The sequence below is a fragment of the Triticum aestivum genome, chromosome 3D (assembly GCF_018294505.1).
Source record: "Triticum aestivum cultivar Chinese Spring chromosome 3D, IWGSC CS RefSeq v2.1, whole genome shotgun sequence".
Lineage (NCBI taxonomy): Eukaryota > Viridiplantae > Streptophyta > Magnoliopsida > Poales > Poaceae > Triticum > Triticum aestivum.
Window position 1 is genome coordinate 491,873,147 of NC_057802.1, and position 22,699 is coordinate 491,895,845.

Genomic DNA, 22,699 nt, shown 5'->3' on the forward strand with positions numbered 1-22,699 from the left:
GGTGGCCAATAGCAAGGGGAGCACCAGATCCGCCGCAAACGCCGCCGCCTCTTCCGCCGCCGCCGCCTCTAGCGCAGATCTGAAATCGTAGCCGCCGCCGATGGTGAGGCAGTAGGGAAGAAAGGGGGTAGTGGCTATGGGTGAGCAAGTGAAAGGGGGTGAGGCTAGATTTGGCGTCGGGACGACGCGCCAGATTTCCATCTCCCGCCATCCCCCTTGCCCTCGTGTTGCACCCACCCATGCGACCTCGCGCCGCACTCAACCTGGCTCACGAGAAACTGCCTATCCGAGCGTTTCCAGCGAGCTAGGCTCTGGGCTGCTTTGAGAAGCATGCGATGCAGGCCCAACAGTGAATCCAGGCAACCAAATAGGCATCTTCCTTCCCGCGCGGGCCTGGTTGGGCTCGATGCAGGCAACCAAACACGCCCTTGAACTTTCACATGGGATATCGTCAACCTCCTTTAAGCATTGTCCGAGCGAAGCTGCACATTACCTAGCTAAATATTGTTATGATCAGAGAGACATGTATGAATGGGTAGATGATACTTCAATTTTTCTTTACTATCTCATGTCTATGATGTAAGAGCATCTACACCCGGATACCCCAAACCCGTCTCAGATGTTCGGACGGACGGCCCGGTCACTGACCGATCACAAAAATGCGACCCAGACGGGCGCTTCAAATGGGCCTCAAACGTCCAGGTTGACCGGCACCCCACATATTCAGCCTAAATATGGTGGTGCCCGGGCGCCCCCTGATACGTCTCCGACGTATCTACTTTTCCAAACTCTTTTGCCCTTGTTTTGGACTCTAACTTACATGATTTGAATGGAACTAACCTGGACTGACGCTGTTTTCAGCAGAATTGCCATGGTGTTATTTTTATGCAGAATAAAAAGTTCTCGGAATGACCTGAAACTTCACGGAGATAAGTTTTGGAATTAATAAAAAATACTGGCGAAAGAATCAGCAGCAGGGGGCCCACACCCTAGCCACAAGGGTGGGGGGCGCGCCCACCCCCTGGGCGCGCCCTCCGACCTTGTGGCCCCCCTGGACCTCCACCGACCTCAACTCCAACTCCATATATTCTCTTTCGGGCAGAAAAAAGTCAGAGAGAAGGATTCGTCGCGTTTTACAATACGGAGCCGCCGCCAAGCCCTGTTCTTCCTCGGGAGGGCAGATCTGGAGTCCGTTCGGGGCTCCGGAGAGGGGAATCCGTCGTCATCGTCGTCATCAACCATCCTCCATCACCAATTTCGTGATGCTTACCGCCGTGCGTGAGTAATTTCATCGTAGGCTTGCTGGACCGTGATGGGTTGGATGAGATTTACCATGTAATCGAGTTAGTTTTGTTAGGGTTCGATCCCTAGTATCCACCATGTTCTAAGATTGATGTTGCTATGACGTTGCTATGCCTAAGGCTTGTCACTAGGGCCCGAGTGCCATGATTTCATATCTGAACCTATTATATTTTCATGAATATATTTGTGTTCTTGATCCGATATTGCAAGTTATAGTCACCTACTACGTGTTATGATCCGGCAACCCTGGAGTGACAATAGTCGGGACCACTCCCGGTGATGACCGTAGTTTGAGGAGTTCATGTATTCACTAAGTGCTAATGCTTTGGTCCGGTACTCTATTAAAAGGAGGCCTTAATATCCCTTAGTTTCCAATAGGACCCCGCTGCCACGGGAGGGTAGGACAAAAGATGTCATGCAAATTCTTTTTCATAAGCACGTATGACTATATTCGGAATACATGCCTACATTACATTGATGAACTGGAGCTAGTTCTGTGTCATCCTATGTTATAACCGTTGCATGATGAATGTCATCCGACATAATTATCCATCATTGATCCATTGCCTACGAGCTTTTCACATATTGATCTTTGCTAAGTTACTTTTCCGTTGCCACTGTTCCGATTTCTACAAAACTGCTACTATTACTTTTGCCACTGTTACCGTTACTTCCATACTACTTTGCTACTAAAGACTTTGCTGCAGATATTATGTCTTTCAGGTGTGGTTGAATTGACAACTCAGCTGCTAATACTCAAGAATACTCTTTGGCTCCCCTTGTGTCGAATCAATAAATTTGGGTTGAATACTCTACTCTTGAAAACTGTTGCGATCCCCTATACTTGTGGGTTATCACCCCCGTGCACGTCCATCACGTCGGTCCCGGCCCACGCTGGCTTACCCAACCCCACATATATTTTCTCCCATCCGTCACCGGACCAAACCCTAGCCATTTCACTCCACCACCCTCCACTCCCCTTCGCCACTTAAGCTCCCGTCCAGCGATCTCCGGCCTTCTCCGGCATGCCGGGCAGCGAATCTGACTCCGACCAGTTCGGATCCGTCGACTGGGGTGTCGTCCCGTGCGGGTTGGAGGAGGCAATGGTCGTCCACATTGCACTCCGCCGCACCCGGGATGACAGCGCCTTGCCGATGGTAGGATCTGTCCGGCGCGACTCCATAGCGTCGACGCATCGGGTGTTCGGATCCTTCGGGGTTGGATCATCGCGGTCCCGAGAGCCTTCAAATCCTCCCTTCCCAATCATTGGTTCGGCGGAGTATGAGTCCCACCGGGACCGGTGTGCCCACCGTGGGAAGGAGAGGATAAGGGCGGCGGAGGCCCGCCTCGCTGCCGACATTGCGGCGGCGGAGGCGGCTGATGTGGCATCGCAGGCGGGGCTGTACAGGAGGAAGCCATCCGCGCCCGCATTGTAAAGAGGTGGCAGCGGAGGAACACATGCGCTTGAGAGCAAAATCGGGTGGTCCGTGCCATGGCCGGACTGCCGCCCAAGGAGGAGAAGGAGGACAATGACGGGTCGGACAGATCCGACGACGAGCAGATCCGGCTCGATCCCTACCGCGTCTTCGACCGATACTTCCGCGAGAAAGACGGCAATGGCGCCGGGAAGGACAAGGGCCACCATAGGCAAACATGCCAATTTTTGATAGTTCGATAGCATGTTGTGATGTAGTAGCCGGATGATGTGTGTAATGCACCGTTTACGTGGTTACATGAATTTGTATGAACTTGAGGTATGCTAATTGAGGTGTCCGGTTATGAGAAGAGAAATTTAAGCCTTAACCGGTCAATGCCCGTGGACGCATCTAGACGCGTCCGCGAGTGTTTGAGGGGTCAAAGCCAGGTGCGGATGTAGATGCACTAACCTTGCCACGATTTTAATAAAATGCCACGAGGCTTTCCCTTAATAAAAAAAACCCAAAAACAAAGCCGGAAAATGAATAGCGCGTCGTGGCGCACTTACCTAATGGGAACAAGCCCCCGCGCGTGCGTGTTTGCCCCGCCCTCTGTTAACTCTACACTTACGGGCAACATGACACGGAAATCAGCTACGGACTCTTCTCCATCAATCTCTTTTCACCCCTGATTTTTAGTGCGGATCCTAGCCTCTTCTGATTTCCAATCAATGTTTCACGGCTCAGCCCGTAGCTATATTCAGTAGGAATCAGGGCGTAAGTGTAGCATTGTTGCACCTGACCCTCGCATATATTCCCTCTGCCACGCCCAACCCAAAATCGCAAACCTAATAATTAGGTAAAACGCGCTCACGTCACTCGGCTTTGGATCATCCATCTATGGCGACCCCGGCGGCGCCGGCGACGGTCGGGGAAGCGGTGGCCGGCATGTCACGCGTCACGCTGACGCTGAAGGCCGCCGTCGTGCAGATCGTCCTGGTAGGCTACTTCGTGCTCTGCGGACGCTCCTTCCAGGACACGGACCCTCTCTTCTAAAGCAGCCTCCCGTGGCGGGTGCCGCTGGCGGTCTCGTGGTTCGCCTACATGTCCTTTTTTTCCTGATGATGTGCTGCGTCGAGATTTTCCTTCCGCGCATGCCGATGGCCGTCCACGACGCGCTGAGGTGGGTCGGCGCCGTCGTCGGCCTAGTTGTCATCATCGTGGGGGGCGGTGTTCTGTGCCTCTCGGCCCGAGTCAGTGTCGTGGTGGGCTGCACGTGTTTCATGGTCGCTCTCATCGCCGGGCTCCTGGTGGTCTGGAGATGGCTTGTTCGCGAGTACGGAGGCGAGGCGTCAGATATGTGCACGGAAAAGCACTCTGAAGTTGTTACGACTGACGACTGGCACATCTACCTGCCGCCTGTCTAGATGGGCTTCTTTGCCCATCTGGACACATGTTATTTTTCCTTAATCAGATTAGGATTTTACTAACTTCACCCAGATTGTTTAGCTCTTTTGGCGAACTACTGGCATTGATCTTTTTTTTTTGAGGATCAACTACTGGCATTGATCAGGGAGGGGATTTGTGGCACGCAAAGGCAAGGTGATGCAGACTATGGGCCGCCGATCTATGCCAAGATTCTTAAATTTGTCTCTGTACTTCATGTTTGCCTTGATAGATCAATACAAACATATCTATATTCGGATCATAAAAGGAAATCATTATACCTTTTGTGGGCATTATACTTTTTGTTGGTCCGTTCTCGAAGGAAATCATTATACCTTTTGTGGATATATTATACTGTAGATGACAATTGCATACAAAACATAACTGAAGACACAATTGGACCTTTCACTGTTTCAGATTAGGCTTTTGCTCAGTCATTTGCTACCGACCAAATATGCTTGAATAATAATTCACCAGGTCATGTTACCTAGAGTTTTCACAGGTATAGCATCCATCAACTGTAAATACCAAACATCATTTAATTATATAGGGTGTGGCTGAGAAATCACTTGGATACATGTAAAAGGCAGCCAATCGTGACAGTTTTGACTCACATATGCTTACCACACGCTAAAACAGTTATAATTTTACGGGACTGCTAATTTTCATCCGGATGAAAATTATTGGCGTTCATCCGATTTGTGAGCCGTCCGATCTGTGTCCTGAGATTTGTCTGATCTCTCGCTACCACCCGGGCTGGCTTACCGGGCGCGCTCAATTTCCGGGGAAGACCCGTTCTCGCTCGCGACCGGTGTCTGTTTTTTTTTGAATTTTTTTCATTTCGCCCCTGTAGGCTGTAGCTGCCAGGTTCCCTTCCCCTTCCTCTCGTTCCCTTGTCATTCCCAACATGCAACCAGAACAGAGTCCAGAGAGAGATTCATGGCGACCCGGTGGTTCCCTATCCGCTCGATTCGCTAGGGTGTGGTCAGGCGTCCGGCGTTCACCCTCCGGCTGCTTCGCTCCCGTCCGGCCGCCAACCCCCTCCTGCTCCCCCGCTGTCCGCACCGTTGGTCTGCAGCATCTCTCGACCGCCGCACCCACCCCCGGCCTTTATTTCTGCCCCGGCGACTTCGCTGGTCTTCGTGATTCGGTATGTTTGTCCGTTTTTGCCTGGATCCTCATGTGTATTGTAAGTTCTGTGTAGGATTTTATTCTCAGATCTATCCTCTTTTGTCTGATGCGTGTGGTTTGCGGTGTAATCTGGGATCGAATCTTGTACCCACGGCTAATTCTAGGGTGTGTACTCTGTGGTCTGATTTGATCTATTATCTGTTTGTATCCGGCTGATTGAATCTCTAGGTATTTGAGTTCGAACACACTGGATTCGTTTTTCAGTGTCTTCAAATCCATGTTCGTGGTTGTAGGTTTTGTACGCCCTATGCTGTTAGGTTTGTTTGTTGATTTACCACCTAAATCAGTAGCAGAATCGGTCTGCTCCAGCCATTCAAGCCGCTAAGCCAATTTCAGTGGCCTCTACAGCAGGCGGTTATCAGTTGCTTGTTGTCCTCGCTCTGCAAGTAGCAGCCTCAAATCTCATGGTCACTGTTTTGTTGCTGTGATGTATTTTGGGTCAGCAAAGCAAAGCTAGAGTAGAGTGTCTTCAGAGTTTGTTGGTTGTAATGTAGGATCAGTGTTAATCCTTTGTGCAGCAAGCTTAATACTAGTAGGTGTTAATCCTGCAGTTAGCAAGTACTAAGGCTCAGGTCTTCTGAATCTAACAAGCTTAGGTGGATTCAGGGGGGCTTTGGTCTGTTCATCTTTTCTGGGGGAGTAGTAATTGTACATGTAGTTTTCTAGTGGGCAGTAGTTCATGTTCAGGGGGGCTTGATATGGTTTTTCTCTGTTAGATGTACTATTCAGGAATAGTAAGGGATATATATGTGAGATTGCTGTACTTCTCCACCTAGGGTTTTTTTGTTAGTGTAATTTTAGTGGATTGTAAATTGCATTTCTTAGTGTAATCCCTAGTGGATTTACACTGTAATTCTTAGTGGATTTACACTGTAATTATATTTGGATTTGCACTGTAATCTTCATCGGAATTCCAGTGTATTTTCTTCGTGGTTTTTGCACTGTAATTATGTTTGGATTTACACTATAATTCTTAGTGGATTTACACTGTAATTATATTTGGATTTGCACTGTAGTCTTCATCGGAATTCCAGTGTATTTTCTTCGTGGTTTTGCACTGTAATTATATTTGGATTTACACTGTAATATTCATCGAAATTCCAGTGTATTTTCTTAGTGGATTTAGACTGTAATAATATTTAGATTTACACTGTAATCTCAATCGGAATTCCAGTGTATTTTTCTTAGTGGGTGAAGTGTAATTCTCAGTTGGTTTCCACTGTATGCAGGGGATTTCTTCACTCTAATTCTCAGTGGGTTTCCACTATAATTCCACTTATTAGCTGTAATTCCAATTGGATTTACAGTGTAAATCAAGTTGCACTGATATTGTCCGTGGATTTAGTGTAATTGACGGTAGTTCTTATTTTTGGATTTTTAGTTTATTTTAGTGGTTTTTTACAGTGTAATCCTTACTGGAATTTACACTGTAATGTGTAGTGTTTTGTTTCATCTTTTGTAACTTACAGTCTATATTAATCTGAATACCTGTGTACTCACCGTCTAAGTTAATGTACATTAACCCTGTAACTTACTATCCCATTTTCAGTCTATTTTTCAGTGTACTTACACTGTAAAGTCATTTGGATTCTATGTAATTACACCGTAATGTTAGTGCACTTACACTCTATTTTCCTGTGTAATTTTATTTGTAATTGTAATGATTTACATCTGTAATTACAGTCTAAGTTAATGTAGATTTTTAACCCTGTAACTTACTATTCTATGTACTGTAATTTCCAATCTATTTTCAGTATTTACACTGCAAATTCATTTGTATTACATGTAATTACACTGTAATTTTAGTGCACTTATACTCTATTTCCCTGTGTAATTTCAGTGAATTACATTTGTAATTGTAGTGATTTATATTTGTAATTACAGTTTAAGTTAACTGTAAATTTTAACCCTGTAACTTACTATATCCTATGTATTGTAATTTCCAGCTTTTTTCCAGTGTATTTACAAGGAAGGTCAGAGTAATTTACAACCAAGTTGTAATGTGACAAAATATCACAGTAACCTCTCAAGATATGTTGATTCCTGTATTTTTTGAGTGTAAGTACAGTGTGTAGCTTTAGAAATTTGGACCATACATCTAGGTGTTTTTTTCTACTCAAGACTTAAATTTCTGTACTGTGTGGTGTGTGCACATGACAGTTACTGGGGTCTAATAGCAAGAGAATTAAGTCGGTCATTTTGGCTTCATCTTACATGAAGGAGTGCATCTTCATCTTGCTGGTATGACTTCTTGATGCTGAAATTTTCGAAGATAATGAAAGCACTCAGTAGTGTTTGTTAGCAAGTGTACTCTACTTATTTTCCGATTTTCACTGCACTTTATAAGCTGTTTACAGTGTAAAAAGTTGAGATGCAGTTTTACAGGCATGATTTAAGACGATTACTGTTTTTTACACTGTACATCTACTATAAAATGTCACTGTAAATTGTAGCAGTTTACTGTGTAATCCTATTGTAAATTACATTGTAATTGTCACTGGAACAATGGTTTTTCATTGTAATTCTACCGTAAATCAGCATTGTAAATTTGCTGTAACTCTACTGTGAATTATATTTTTAAATCTACTGCAGTTGTACTGTAAAAGTCACTGTAATTTGCTAAATTGATCATTGCTCACAGTACTTTGATTAATCTTTTGTAGAGTTCCTGTTTTATGTTTCCGGTACTGTGTAAATGGGGAATTTGACCATGCCTTTTCATGCCAATGTTGATCCCATGACCTCATTCTCCTTTTCTAATCTGCTTTTCTTAATTTCCTGCAATGTAATGCTAGTTTTTCCTCTGTTTTTCATGTTCACGTTTCGTGCAGATTCCGGGAAGTAGGAGAGGGAACTGTTCACAGGGAGGTAGAGAAGATTGCCAGGAGAGGATCTCTTACATGTGCATCCATGATTTTCTCAAGGTTTGCCCTCTGGATCTTGGAGGAATTCCCCCTGTGATTTCTTCTTTGATGGGGTGGACAAGCACATCGACACATTCAGGGGACAGGAACAAAACGGAGGACATGTGACACTTGTTAAACTCTGTGTTGCCAAAAAATATGACTGAAAACTAATTGGATTTCAGAAGAGGATTTTTGTAGTGTCACTTTAATGCATCTTTCACTATAATTCTCAGTGGGCATGATAGAAATTATTGTGTTTTTTTAGTGAATTTTACGCTGTATTTGTCAATGTGTTTTTTAGGTGACATCATCTTGGTGTTTTTCCTCCCTTTGTTAGCCTAGTGATCATGGAAAAGCTTTGGGTGTATCGTTGTCGTTCTTTCAGTTCCTCTTCTGGCTGTTGTTCTGTCCGGGTCTGAAAAGTTGGGGTGTGGACCCGTTAATTTGTTTAAAAGCGGGGCAGAAAAGAAAACATGGGGACAGGGGACAGTTGGCATCCTGTGGTTGGCTGAAAAATCTGGATGAAAGCTAATTGAATTTCATCCGGATGTAGAATAGACAGTCCCTCTAATTTTAATAGCACACGCATGTTTTTACCATCAGTAATGCTGCCTTATACTACAAACTGCCAAGAAGCCTAGAATCTTGTTTTGATGATCAAACTATAACAACGAAGGCTCGACAGAGGTCACCTTCAGTACTCTTCGCATCCGTTGGGAAAACCTTCTCCGGGAGGTTTGGAATCACGGGGAGTGTGTTGAGGTCAGTCTCCAGTGGCAGCATTTGATACCTTGGAGCTCCAGTCCCAGTCCTACAATATTTGTGACAATAAGAGCAAGATTAAACTAGTGGTTCTCCTTACTCAGACATTTGCAGACAAGGGGAAATCTCATTTGATAGCAGTAATGTGTCACTTTACACTTCCCAACATGATTTTGCCTACATACTCCTTAGCTGATGCTGTCTGAATGCAAAAAAAAAAAGAGGGCGCGCACGCGCGCGTGTGTGTGGAAATAGTGTCCACCACCATTCTATGTTCCAGAAAAAATATCTATATTCTGCAGGTTTGCAAGTTGTAACCGCTCCATTGATATACGGTGCATTCACGATCACTGGACCCGTCGTTGCTAAAAGCAGCAAGCCCGCCCGTAATCACTTCACCATAGTCACTCTGCCCCCAAATATACCATAACAAACCACTAACCAAAGAAGCGATTGACATTTCATCTCCAGGCTCTACTCGGACATTTGCGGACTACAAGAAATTTCATTCGGTAACAGTTACACGTCACTTTACACTTCCCAGGCTCCCAGCATGATTGTGACTACATGCTCGTTAGTTGATGCTGTCCAAATGAAAAGAGAAAGGGTGGAGATAGTGTCCCCCACCACTCTAGGTTGTAGGTTCCAACACAAAATCTATGTTCTGCTAGTTTGTAAGTTGTAACTGCTACAATGAGATACAGTGCGTTCACCATTCGCCAGACCGATCTTTGCTGCAAGCAGCAAGCACGCCGGTTGATCATTCGCCATAGTCACTCTCCCCCAGAATAATATCATAACAACCCAGTAACTGAAGAAGGGATTCACATATCATCTCCAGGATCTACTGTACAAGTACCGTCTTAAGCCCTCACAAACGAATCACAATCAGGAACAATTCTAACTGCACAAGCAAAGCAGATAGTGCTCTCCCCCAATCGCATTCTACCTCAGATTCGCCAGCACAGCCCTCGACATCCCACAACCGCATTCAACACGCAAGCCCTAAGCAACATAATCGCTCGGGTGATTCGGATTGAACAGCCTCCCGATGGATTCGATCAGGAGCCTGCATCAGAGCCCATCAAATCGCACGAAGCATCAGCTAGAGGCACCTAGACTTGCACACGCGCCACTTCGATCGAACAAGCGCAGGGGCGCGGAGAATAGAGAGGAGGGGGAGCTCACGGGGAAGCGGAGGGGAGGAGGGCGGGGAGGTAGGCGGAGTCGTCGGTGGGGACCGGGAGGGAGCCCATGCGGAGGTAGCGCGCCGGCGGCGGCGCGGCGATCTCCAGCCACCCCACGCACTGCAGCTCGCCCGACGCGTCCATCGGAGCCGTCCTCCCTCCTCGCCGCCGGCGTCGGCTTGTGGAGCTCGCTCGGATCGCGGCAGCGGCAGCGCGTTCCGTGCCCGGCTTGACGAACCCCCACGGAGTCAGTGGAGAGTGCTAGACGCTTCTACCGCTCCCCTTTGGGCCTGTCATGGAGTCAGACCTGGCCAGATGGGCTGGCACGGCCTGACCTGGCTAGAGTGTGTCAGGCACGGCACGCTTACTACACGGGCCAAATTTAAGAGTACTCCTTCGACTTATCGTAGCATGAGAGTTTTTCCGTTTTTCGAAAATCCAATTATTTACCCTAAAAAAAATGAGAGTTTTTTCCTTTTTCGAAAATCTAATTATTTAAAACGTTTTATCTCTTAAACCGTGCGTCCAAATCTCAAACCGTTTTCATCATTGGATTCCTCACGTCGAGATCGTCCAAATCTTAAACTATTTTCACCGTTGGATTCATCGCGTCGAGATCTTCAAAACTACTCCCTCCGTTCCAAATTACTCGTCGCAGAAATGAATGTATCTAGAATTAAATACATCTAGATACATCCATATCTGCGACAAGTAATTCGGAACGGAGGGAGTAGATCCCATGTTGATAGATTTTGACAAACTTTTTTTTCATAAAAAAGGGACGAAAAACCCATGCCACTCGTGAAAGAAAAAAAATAGAAAACAAGTTTTTTTTTCGGTTTTCGAGAAGCACGGCCGTGTCTCTTGCGAAAGTAAAACCATGTCTCCCACGGAAGAAAAAAGGTATGTGTTTTCCGTTTCCGAGAGGCACGGCCGTGCCTTCTCATGGAAGAAAAAAAAAGTAGAAAACGTGTTTTTTTACGTATCCGAGTGCCTCTCGCGGGAGCAAAACCATGCCTCTCGCGGAAGAAAAAAACATGTTTTTTTTCCTTTCTGAGAGGCATGGTCATGCCTCTCGCAGAAAGCAAAGCTATGCCTCTAGTGAAAATTAAACTGTGCCTCTCGCGGAAGAAGAAGAAAACGTGTTTTTTATGTTTTCAAGAGGCACGGTGCCTCTCACCAAAGCTAAATCATGTCTTTCGCAGAAGCAAAAAAAAGGTTCTCGTTATTTTTATTCGATATTTTTGCCAAAAAACTAAGAAAGACCAATGAGAAAACAGTCTAAGAAACCGAAAAGGCGTGTGAAAAATAAAATAACAAACTATAGAAAACGACCATAGCGCTCTCAGCCCACCCCAAGTGATCGTTGGGAGACTCCCGAAGGAGCGATCGTTAACTAATTGCTCTCATATACCGATTGAGCTTCTTGGCGCCCACATGCCACCGCTCGTGGGCCGACCCAAAAAAAGGCCAACGCTCGAGTGTTTTCCCAAATGATTCTAAACAAAGGGACTGGTTTCCCAAATCTCTCGATCTCGTGGACTTTTGAAAAATTGTTTTCTAAAGTAAAAAAATTCCAAAAACACATGAATTCAATAATGTTCACGAATTTAAAAAAAATCACAAACTTAAAAATGCGAGGAACACTGTGTTCGTCATTTAGGCAAGGGCACCGATAGGCGCTGGTGCGCCGGCCGAACGCTTCGGCCGGACGCAAGCTAGCCGCCCGATCGGTCTGTCCCAAGCCGCTGGATCCTTATCCATCTCAGGTTGTCTTCTCTCCCCCCCCCCCCCCCGCTTCTCATTCGCACGAGATCGATGCGGGCAGCAGGAGAGGGCGTTGCCCAGCTTGCCGGCTCCCCCGAGCGCCGTTGCCCCCGCCATTCGTCTCGTTCTTGCCCCGCCGTCCATCTCCACCGCCGTTTCCCTCCACCCCCTGCAACACCCCGCCATTGACGAGGATGTAGCTCGGCCATGGCTGCTTCCAGCCTCTGCCCCGCAGTGGTTGCAGCTCTTCCCGACCCGTGGTTGAAGTATGGGTTGCCGTCAACGCTCCCTGCACGGGTGCATGCTTCGCGCGCGGTCGTTTGACATCGTAGCAAATCGGCTCAATGGTGCTAGCTTTTCGGTTTTCCGGTTGCAGCAAATCAGCTCACCCCTGGTCACCATGGTCACCATCGAAGGAAGAAAATAACCCGTTCCAGCTATTTTGTACGCCGGTTCCAGCAAACTCCAAAATGGTTGCAGCAAAACTAAAATGCATCGCTGTCGTCGACCAACACCTTCGTGCATGCATGTAGCAAAAAAACTCGCCGGTGGTAGCAAAAACAGGCTACTGTTGTAGCAAAAGTATCTCAGCATGATGAACTCGGTGGTAGCATTTTTACATGCTGGTTCCAGCAAAGCTCCCCGCCGGTTCCAGCAAACTTGGTCACTGGTTGCAACATCCAGTGAGCCGTGGCGCCGCTCCAACTTGTGACTTGTGGCATCGCACGACACCGACGCACTTGTACCAGCGCCATGGCCTCGGGCTTTGAAGAAAAATTATATGCTAGTTCCAGCTCCCGCTCCAGCCAGTTCCAGCAAACACAGTGATGGTTCCTAGCTCCGGCGATGGCCGGTTGTAGCAAAAAAGGATGCTGCTTCCAGCTCCTGCTCCGGGCGCTTCCAGCAAAAAAACCAAGCAGAGGTTGCGTGCTCCCTGAGGAGGAGAAGGAGGTGTGGAGGAGAAAACAGGGAGGGGAAGGGCGTGCGGCGGTGGATCTCATCAAGATTTGGGTGTGCAGCAGTGTGGGCTCGCCGGATTCATGGCCCGTGATGCACGAGTTCGTCGGAGCAAAAAAAATGAGACCAACCCAAGGGCTAACCCTCGTTGGCATTTTTTATAGGGCAAACTCCACGAGCACCGCGCGCCCGAGCCGGGACTCGAACTCGGATGTGCTGGCAGCTACCTCAGCTGCCCAGCCAACGGGTCTACGCGAGTTCGTCGGAGCAGAGATGGGGATTGCTAGGTGGGGCTTGTCGATGGATAGAAAAGAGAGGAACGATGTGGCGTGGGACCCATACCTACGTGGCGAAGCACATCGCACCTCGCGCTGCACGCGATCGAACGCAGCGCGTCCGGCCGAAGATTGGGCCGGACTGTCGGCTATAAACGTTTCCCTTTAGGCATTTGAACACAATAAGAGTCGCGTAAGGAGCAACTCCTCGTGCTATCCACCTATCCTGATTTTACTGTGTCGGATGAGGAAAAAAACGAAGATGGGTGAAAAAGCCCATGGAGTCGGTGCCTTCACTTCCTCAGGAAGCAAGACCCGCCCTTTCTTCTTTCTCCCCAACATCACGCAACCTCCCATTTCTTCCCTCCGTAGGTTGCCGCCGCCACTGCCCCATCAGCGATCCCGGCTCCTTCGGCGCCCGGCACCAGAGTCCCGCCTCTATCCCCGCCCCAAGCTCCGCCGCCTCCACCACCGGCTCCTCGTTGTAGTGCCAACAGCGGCCCGAACACCAGCTCCTCCACCCCTCCCTTTCTTCCCCGAGTACGGCAGCATAAGGAGGGTCGCGACACCGCCGACGAGCACGGCGGGACCACCTTCGTCGGGTCTCTCGATTTGCCACGTCGCGACCGCTGTCCATGGTGAGGAAGAGGAGTGGCCGCATCTGGAAGTGAGGAGAGGAGCAGCCGCGCCTGGAGGTGGTCGTCCTAGCGCTCGCATCCTCGTCGTCGACCTTACCCACCCGAACGACCAACCACACAGGACTAATCCATGGTTTGGTTCACATCACCCTCTTTCTTTTTTTATACTCTGATCTTTAGAAATCCCGTCAAGATATTTCCTGGATCGCTGGAAAAGAGAGAGATTTTGAATGGTTTGAGTATTGGAATCCCGTCAAGATAAGCAGAATCTGCTGCGCAGGTGAGTATTGGAATGTTCGCTCAAGGCATTTAATTTCTGCATTATATTTCTTACTATCCATTGAGAGTCTGGTTCTTGCTGGATTACCAAGGACATCTAATGTGAAAAGATTTAGTTTGTATTGCAATTGAGACCCATGTGACTCGGAGACGGGTCAGGGGCTGTTGGGGAACGTAGAATGCAATTTCAAAAAAAATATCCTATGATCACGCAAGATCTATCTAGGAGATGCATAACAACGAGAGGGGGAGAGTGTGACCACGTACCCTCGTAGACCGAACAATGTGAAAATAATAATAGTGCAAGAATGCCATGGACTAAGCTGGAATCTGCAAAACATTTTATTCAACAGGAGAAGACAAGGTAAAATGGGCTCTTTATTAGATCAACAGTTATTCATATGAGAGCCACTCAACATTTTCATCGTGGTATTCTCCATGATACGACTCGAATAAAAAGAAAAGAAATTCAGAGAAACACACCGAAATATTTTTGGAGTTTTTGGTTTTGTTGAACAGGCAAATAAAAGGGAAAAGCAAAAACGAGAAAAACAATTTACACGGGAAAGCTCCTAACAAGCAAAAGAAGAACAAGGAAATCTTTTTGGGTTTTCTTTTCAATGCTACAGCTAAGCATGCATAGAAAGTAAACTAACTACAACTATTTTTTTGGGTTTTCTAAGATTTTTCAAACACACAAGAAGAAAGCAAGAAAATGAAATTAAGCATGGATAATACAATGAAAAAGTGTGAACACCGACAAATGGAATAAGTGGACATGAGTATAAAGTCGGTGGAAACACGTACTCCCCCAAGCTTAGGCTTTTGGCCTAACTTGGTAATCGATCAGTAGCCTGGATAATAGTCGGGGTGCTGAGGAGCGGGCATCCACTCATCTCACTGATGAGGCTCCTCCTCTGTTGCAGCCTGATCGTTCTGGTAGGTGATGATATCCGTAGGCATAATCCTATATCTGCCCCTGGCAACAGGACCAAACAAAGCAGGAGCAGGCAATGGAATAATATCATGAGTGTTAATGCTGAAAACCAGGTTATATGGAATAGGGATGTCAGGAGAATTGTTATCAGTGAAATGGTGGTGATCCATGGCTGCGCGGTCTAGGTAAACCTTGGTCAGAGGGTAATCATGAAGGCGTATCTCAACCTCGAAGTGAGCCGCCAAACGAGTAGCGAAAATCCCACCATGTATTTTACCCTTGGACTTATTAATGTGAAGGTGACGTGCCACAATAGCTCCCTAGCTATAAGTGTTGTCGCCCTCTAGTGCGCGACGCAAAATATCAAGGTCTGGTGAGCTGAGCGCACCCACCTTCTCTCTAGCAAGCAAACATTTTGCAATGAAAAGAGCAAAGTAATCAACAGCGGGAAAATGCAAGCCAACGACAGTGATAGCAGACACCCCTCTCTCATCTCCCACTGTCAAGGTACGATAAAAGGCCTCAAACTCTGCTGGCCTAGGCTCGGATAAGCTCCCGTCAGAAGGGATCATGCATATGTTACAAAATTCAGTGAGTGGTATCTGACGGGTTTCAGCATATAAATGAAACCGCACCTCAGGAGGATTATTCCTAGGAAGGAAAGTAAAACTTTGAAAAAAGATGTTTGTGAGGATATGATACTGTTCACATTCAGCTATGATGAAGTCGGTGAGGCCGGCATTAGCAGCATATTGTGTGAACTCCTGAAGGATTCCAGCCTCTTCCATGAACTGGTTGTGCGACCATTCGCACGGCCGTACCTCCGCCAACCTCCGAGGATGGAGATCACTATCAGACGACTCCCCAATAACACCCTTGGAGTTCTTCTTAGAAGCAAACTTCCTAAAGATATTCATCCTTTTCCTATGAACAAAAATTCTGAAATTTTTAGTTCATAAATTTTTCTCAACAAAACTTCACAAATTTGGTAGCAACTACTCATAGGGATACATAGAAGCCATAGCAAGCATTCAAACTACTTAGAGCTCTAAGAATTCAGCATGCAAGCTCATCTACAGCAACACCAAGAGTAGCTAATTATTCAAAATATAAACCACTAAAACAAAAACTAATTGGACAAACGGTGGAGTCACATACCAAGCAACAATCCCCCGAAACAGTTTCGGAACCGGAGCTTCGAGCAAAGAGATCGAGATCCGCGGGTTTGAGAGCAAGAACATGGAAGAGAGAGTAATGGATAATTTTTTTTGGACGTAAGTGATGATGTGGTGTGAAGGGATAAGTGAGGGGGCCCACGTGGGGATCCCAGCCCACCAGGGCGCGCCTGGGGGTCCTGGCGCGCCCAGGTGGGTTGTGCCCACCTGGTGCACCTCCCTCTGATATTATTTGCACCAAAAATTCTTAAATATTCAGAAAAAAATCGTATTAAATTTTCAGAGCAGTTTGAGAACTCTTATTTTTGGGTCATTTTTTTATTGCACGGGAAATTCAGAAAACAGACAAAACATGGCATTTTATTTTATTTAACTAATAAAAATAGAAAAAAATTAGGGACAGAAGGTAGTGCTTACTAAATTCATCAACTTCATACCGCTCAAAAATGATCCATTAATAAGGTTGATCAAGTCTTATTAACACCACTTTCGATTAGCATGAAACCGAAGAACTATCGTAAATCACAAAGTCACCTCAACGGGGATATGAATGTCCCCAACAATAAGCATTTCATATTTCTTTTTGACAGTAGGTAGAGGTATTTGAAAACTTCCAATAGTGATTGTCGGAGTTTTTCAATAACATTAATACCATTCATTTGGAATTGTTTCTTCAGAAAGTGCATTGTATGCTCATTACCATTGATATGAAAAGTGACCTTGCTTTTATTGCAATCAATAACAGCCCCTGCAATATTCAAGAAGGGTCTACCAAGGATAATCGACATGGTTTCGTCGTCGGGCATCTCAAGTATAACAAAGTCAGTCAAAATAGTAACATTGGCAACAACAACAGGCACATCCTCACAGATAACGACAGGTATGGCAGTTGATTTGTCAGCCATTTGCAAAGATATTTCAGTAGGTGTGAGTTTATTCAAATCAAGTCTTTTATATAAAGAGAAGGGCATAACACTAACACCAGCTCCTAAATCACACAAAGCAGTTTTCACATAATTCTTTTTGGTAGAGCAAGGTATAGTTGGTATTCCCGGATATCGAAGTTTTTTAGGTACTCCATCCTTAAAAGTATAATTAGCAAGCATAGTAGAGATTCCAGCTTTCGGTATTTTTCTTTAATTGGTGATGATGTCTTTCATATACTTTGCATAAGGAGGCATTTTCAAGATATCAGTCAAGCGAGTACGCAAAAAGACTGGCCTCAGCATTTTAGCAAAGCGTTCAAATTCTTCATCATCTTTCTTTTTAGTTGACTTGGGTGGAAAGGGCATAGATTTTTGAACCACGGTTCTCTTTCTTTACCATGTTTTCTAGCAACAAAGTCATTTCTATCATACCTTTTATTCTTAGTTTGTGGGTTATCAAGATCAACTGGTGGTTCTATCTCAACATCATTGTCTGGTTCTTTATTATTTGTTTGAGTATTTTCATGAACCTCATCATTAACATTTTCATTATCAGAAGGTGAGTGTTCACTACCAGGTTGAGTTTCAGCATCAGAGATAGAAACTTCATTATCATTATCAGGAAGTTTTTCTACTTCAGGTTCACTAGAGGCATGCAAAGTCCTATCATTTTTCTTTTTCTCTTTCTTTCTAGAAGGACTAGGTGCATCAGTGTTATTTCTTTGTGAGTCTTGTTCTATTCTTTTTGGGTGTCCCTCAGGATAAAGTGGTTCCTGAGTCATTTTACCTCCTCTAGTTGCTACTCTAATAGCAAAGTCATGTACATTATTATTCATTTCATCAAGCAACTCTCTTTGAGATTTAACAACTTGTTCTAGTTGAGTTTGAACCATAGAAGCATGTTTTCCAACACCTCTAACATCATTTGAGATTCTAAATAACAAGTCACTCAAGCAAGCAATCATAGCAGAATTGTATTTCAATTGTTTCATAACATTTGCATTGAAGTGATCTTGTTTTCTAATGTAGTTTTCAAACTCATAAAGGCATTGGCTAGGGTGCATATTGTGAGGATTGTCATTATCATTGAACTTCATTAGAGAACTTACCTCTACCACCTTAGTCAGTGGTGGTGTATTAAGCCCATGTATTTCTTCAATAGGAGGTAAAATTTTGACATCCTCAGCTTTAATACCTTTTTCCTTCATAGATTTCTTTGCCTCTTGCATATCTTCAGGACTGAGATATAATATACCCCTCTTCTTCGGAGTGGGTTTAACCGGTGGTTCAGGAAGAGTCCAATCATCATCATTTTTCAATATATTATTCAATAATTCTTCAGCTTGTCCAACTGTTCGTTCCCTTAAAACACAACTAGCACAACTATCTAGGAAGTCCCTAGAAGCATCGGTTAGTCCATTATAGAAGATATCAAGTATTTCATTTTTCTTAAGAGGATGATCAGGCAAAGCATTAAGTAACTGGCAAAGCCTCCCCCAAGCTTGTGGGAGACTCTCTTCTTTAATTTGAACCAAGTTAAATATTTCCTGTAAAGCAGCTTGTTTCTTATGAGCAGGGAAATATTTTTCAGAGAAATAATAAATCATATCCTGGGGACTACGCACACAACCAGGAGCAAGAGTATTGTACCAAGCTTTAGCATCACCCTTTAATGAGAACAGAAATAATTTGAGGATAAAGTAATAGCGAGTTTTCTCATCGTGAGTAAAAAGGGTGGCTATGTCATTCAACTTAGTAAGATGTGCCACAACAGTTTCAGTTTCATAACCATGGAAAGGATCAGATTCAACCAAAGTAATTAACTCTGGGTCGACAGAGAATTCATAATCCTTATCATTAATAAAGAAAGGTGAAGTAGCAAACTTAGGATCATATTGCATTGTAGCATTCAGAGATTTTTCTTTATACTTGCATAGTAATTTCTCTAGAACATCTCTATCCTTACAAGCAAGAATATCTCTAGTTGTCTCCTCATTCATAACATAACCTTCCGGTACCTTAGGAAATTCATATCTAGGAAGGCTAGTTCTAGCAGGTGTTTCAGGACTTTCAGTTTCAAGCTCATCATCAGATTCAACAACATCATGTTGTATTACTCTAGCAATTTGTTCATCAAGAAAATCACCAAGTGACACATCATTATCATCAAGCAAGGTACTAGCATCATCATAAGCATTATCCATAGCAGAAGTAGCATCATCAATAACTTGTGACATATCAGAATTGATAGCATGTGGTGGTGTTGCAAGTTTACTTATAACAGAAGGTCAATCTAAAGCAGAACTGGATGGCAGTTCCTTACCTCCCCTCGTCTTAGAGGGATAAATCTTAGTCTTAGCATCCTTCAGATTCTTCATAGTGATAAATTGATAATAATCCCAAGTGACTCAATAAATATAGCTATGCTCCCCAGCAACGGTGCCAGAAAAAGGTCTTGATAACCCATAAGTATAGGGGATCGCAACAGTTTTCGAGGGTAGAGTATTCAACCCAAATTTACAGATTCGACACAAGGGGAGCCAAAGAATATTTGAAGGTATTAGCAGCTGAGTTGTCAATTCAACCACACCTGGAGATTAATTATCTGCAGCGACGTGATCAGTCAAAGTAATATGATAGTTTTGATAATAGTGACAGCAGTAACAGTAATGGTAACAGTGATAGCAGTAGTTTTGTAGCAAGTGCAATAGTGACGATAGCAGTAGTAACTTACCAAGAACAATATAAGATAAATTCATAGGCATTGGATCGGTGACTTGTTGGATGATATTCATCATGAGACAGTTATAACCTAGGGCGATACGGCACTAGCTCCAGTTCATCAATATAATGTAGGCATGTATTCCGTAAATAGTCATACATGCTTATGGAAAGAACTTGCATGGCATATTTTGTCCTACCCTCCCGTGGCAGCGGGGTCCTGATGTCTACTACACAACCTTCTTCTTGTGGACGTTGTTGGGCCTCCAAGTGTAGGGGTTTGTAGGACAGTAGCAAATTTCCCTCAAGTGGATGACCTAAGGTTTATCAATCCGTGGGAGGCATAGGATGAAGATGGTCTCTCTCAAACAACCCTGCAACCAAATAACAAAGAGTCTCTTGTGTCCCCAACACACCCAATACAATGGTAAATTGTATAGGTGCACTAGTTCGGCGAAGAGATGGTGATACAAGTGCAATATGGATGGTAGATATAGGTTTTTGTAATCTGAAAATATAAAAACAGCAAGGTAACAAGTAGTAAAAGTGAGCGTAAATGGTATTGCAATGCTAGGAAACAAGGCCTAGGGTTCATACTTTCACTAGTGCAAGTTCTCTCAACAATAATAGCATAACTAGATCATATAACAATCCCTCAACATGCAACAAAGAGTCACTCCAAAGTCACTAATAGCGGAGAACAAACGAAGAGATTATTGTAGGGTATGAAACCACCTCAAAGTTATCCTTTCTGATCGATCTATTCAAGAGTCCGTAGTAAAATAACACGAAGCTATTATTTCTGTTTGATCTATCCTAGAGTTCATACTAGAATAACACCTAAAGACACAAATCAACCAAAACCCTAATGCCACCTAGATACTCCAATGTCAAGTATCCGCGGGTATGATTATACGATATGCATCACACAATCTCAGATTCATCTATTCAACCAACACAAAGAACTTAAAAGAGTGCCCCAAAGTTTCTACCAGAGAGTTAAGACGAAAACGTGTGCCAACCCCTATGCATAAGTTCACAAGGTCACTTAACCCGCAAGTTGATCACCAAAACATACATCAAGTGGATCACGTGTATATCCCATTGTCACCACCGATAAGCACATGCAAGACATACATCAAGTGTTCTCAAATCCTTAAAGACTCAATCCGATTAGATAACTTCAAAGGGAAAACTCAATCCATTACAAGAGAGTAGAGGGGGAGAAACATCATAAGATCCAATTATAGTAGCAAAGCGTGCGGTACATCAAGATCATGCCAAATAAAGAACACGAGAGAGAGTGATCAAACACATAGCTACTGGTAACATACCCTCAGGCCCGAGGGTGAACTACTCCCTCCTCGTCATGGGGAGCGCCGGGATGATGAAGATGGTCACCGGTGATGGACCCCCCTCCGGCAGGGTGCCGGAAGAGGGTCCCGATTGGTTTTTGGTGGCTACAGAGGCTTGCGGCGGCGGAACTCCCGATCTAGGTTATGTTCTGGAGGTTTGGGTATTTATAGGAATTTTTGGCGTCGGGAACAAGTCAGGGGGGGGTCTCTGAGTCATCCACGAGATAGGGGGCGCGCCCAGGGGGTAGGGCGCGCCCCCACCCTCGTGGACGGCCTGGGACTCTTCTGGCCCAAATCTTTCACTCCGGGGGCTTCTTTTGGTCCATAAAAAATATCAAAAATTGGCACGTCAATTGGACTCCTGGGCGCGCCCCCACCCTCGTGGACGGCCTGGGACTCTTCTGGCCCAAATCTTTCACTCCGGGGGCTTCTTTTGGTCCATCAAAAAATATCAAAAATTGGCACGTCAATTGGACTCCGTTTGGTATTCCTTTTCTGTAAAACTCAAAAACAAGGAAAAAACAGAAATTGGCACCGGGCTCCAGGTTAATAGGTTAGTCCCAAAAATCATATAAAATAGCATATAAATGCATATAAAACATCCTAGATGGATAATATAATAGCATGTAACAATAAAAATTTATAGATACGTTGGAGACGTATCAAGCATCCCCAAGCTTAATTCCTGCTCGTCCGCGAGTAGGTAAATGATAAAAACAGAATTTTTGATGTGGAATGGTACCTAACAGATTTATCAATGTAATTTTCTTTATTGTGGCATGAATGTTCAAATCCTAAAGATTCAAGACAAAAGTTTAATATTGACATAAAAATAATAATACTTCAAGCATACTAGCAAAGTAATCATGTCTTCTCAAAATAACATGGCCAAAGAAAGTTCATCCCTACAAAATCATATAGCTTGGCTATGCTCCATGTTCATCACACAAAATGCTCAAATCATGCACAACCCCGATGAAAAGCCAAGCAATTGTTTCATACTTTAGAATTCTCAAACTTTTTTCAACGTTCACGCAATACATGAGCGCGAGCCATGGACATAGCACTATAGGTAGAATAGAATGGTGGTTGTGGAGAAGACAAAAAGGAGGAAGATGGTCTCACATCAACTAGGCGTATTAATGGGCTATGGAGATGCCCATCAATAGATATCAATGTGAGTGAGTAGGGATTGCCATGCAACGGATGCACTAGAGCTATAAATATATGAAAGCTCAACAAAAGAAACTAAGTGGGTGTGCATCCAACTTGCTTGCTCACGAAGACCTAGGGCATTTTGAGGAAGCCCATCGTTGGAATATACAAGCCAAGTTCTATAATGAAAAATTCCCACTAGTATATGAAAGTGACAAAATAAGAGACTCTCTATCATGAAGATCATGGTGCTACTTTGAAGCACAAGTGTGGAAAAAGGATAGTAACATTGCCCTTCTCTCTTT

The 22,699-nt window shown here is 44.7% G+C and overlaps 2 long non-coding RNA genes across 2 annotated transcripts; one reads left to right on the forward strand and one right to left on the reverse strand.

The window, feature by feature from the left end:
- The first annotated feature begins 4,988 nt into the window (after positions 1–4,988).
- On the forward strand, positions 4,989–8,508 carry LOC123079927 (uncharacterized). Its single transcript, XR_006438153.1, has 4 exons — positions 4,989–5,313; positions 7,301–7,412; positions 7,515–7,595; positions 8,186–8,508. It is a non-coding gene; the product is annotated as an uncharacterized lncRNA (long non-coding RNA).
- A 242-nt stretch (positions 8,509–8,750) lies between these two features.
- LOC123079925 (uncharacterized) lies at positions 8,751–10,495 on the reverse strand. Its single transcript, XR_006438152.1, has 2 exons — positions 10,211–10,495; positions 8,751–9,071 (listed from the first exon to the last, which is right to left on the reverse strand). It is a non-coding gene; the product is annotated as an uncharacterized lncRNA (long non-coding RNA).
- Positions 10,496–22,699: the final 12,204 nt, after the last annotated feature.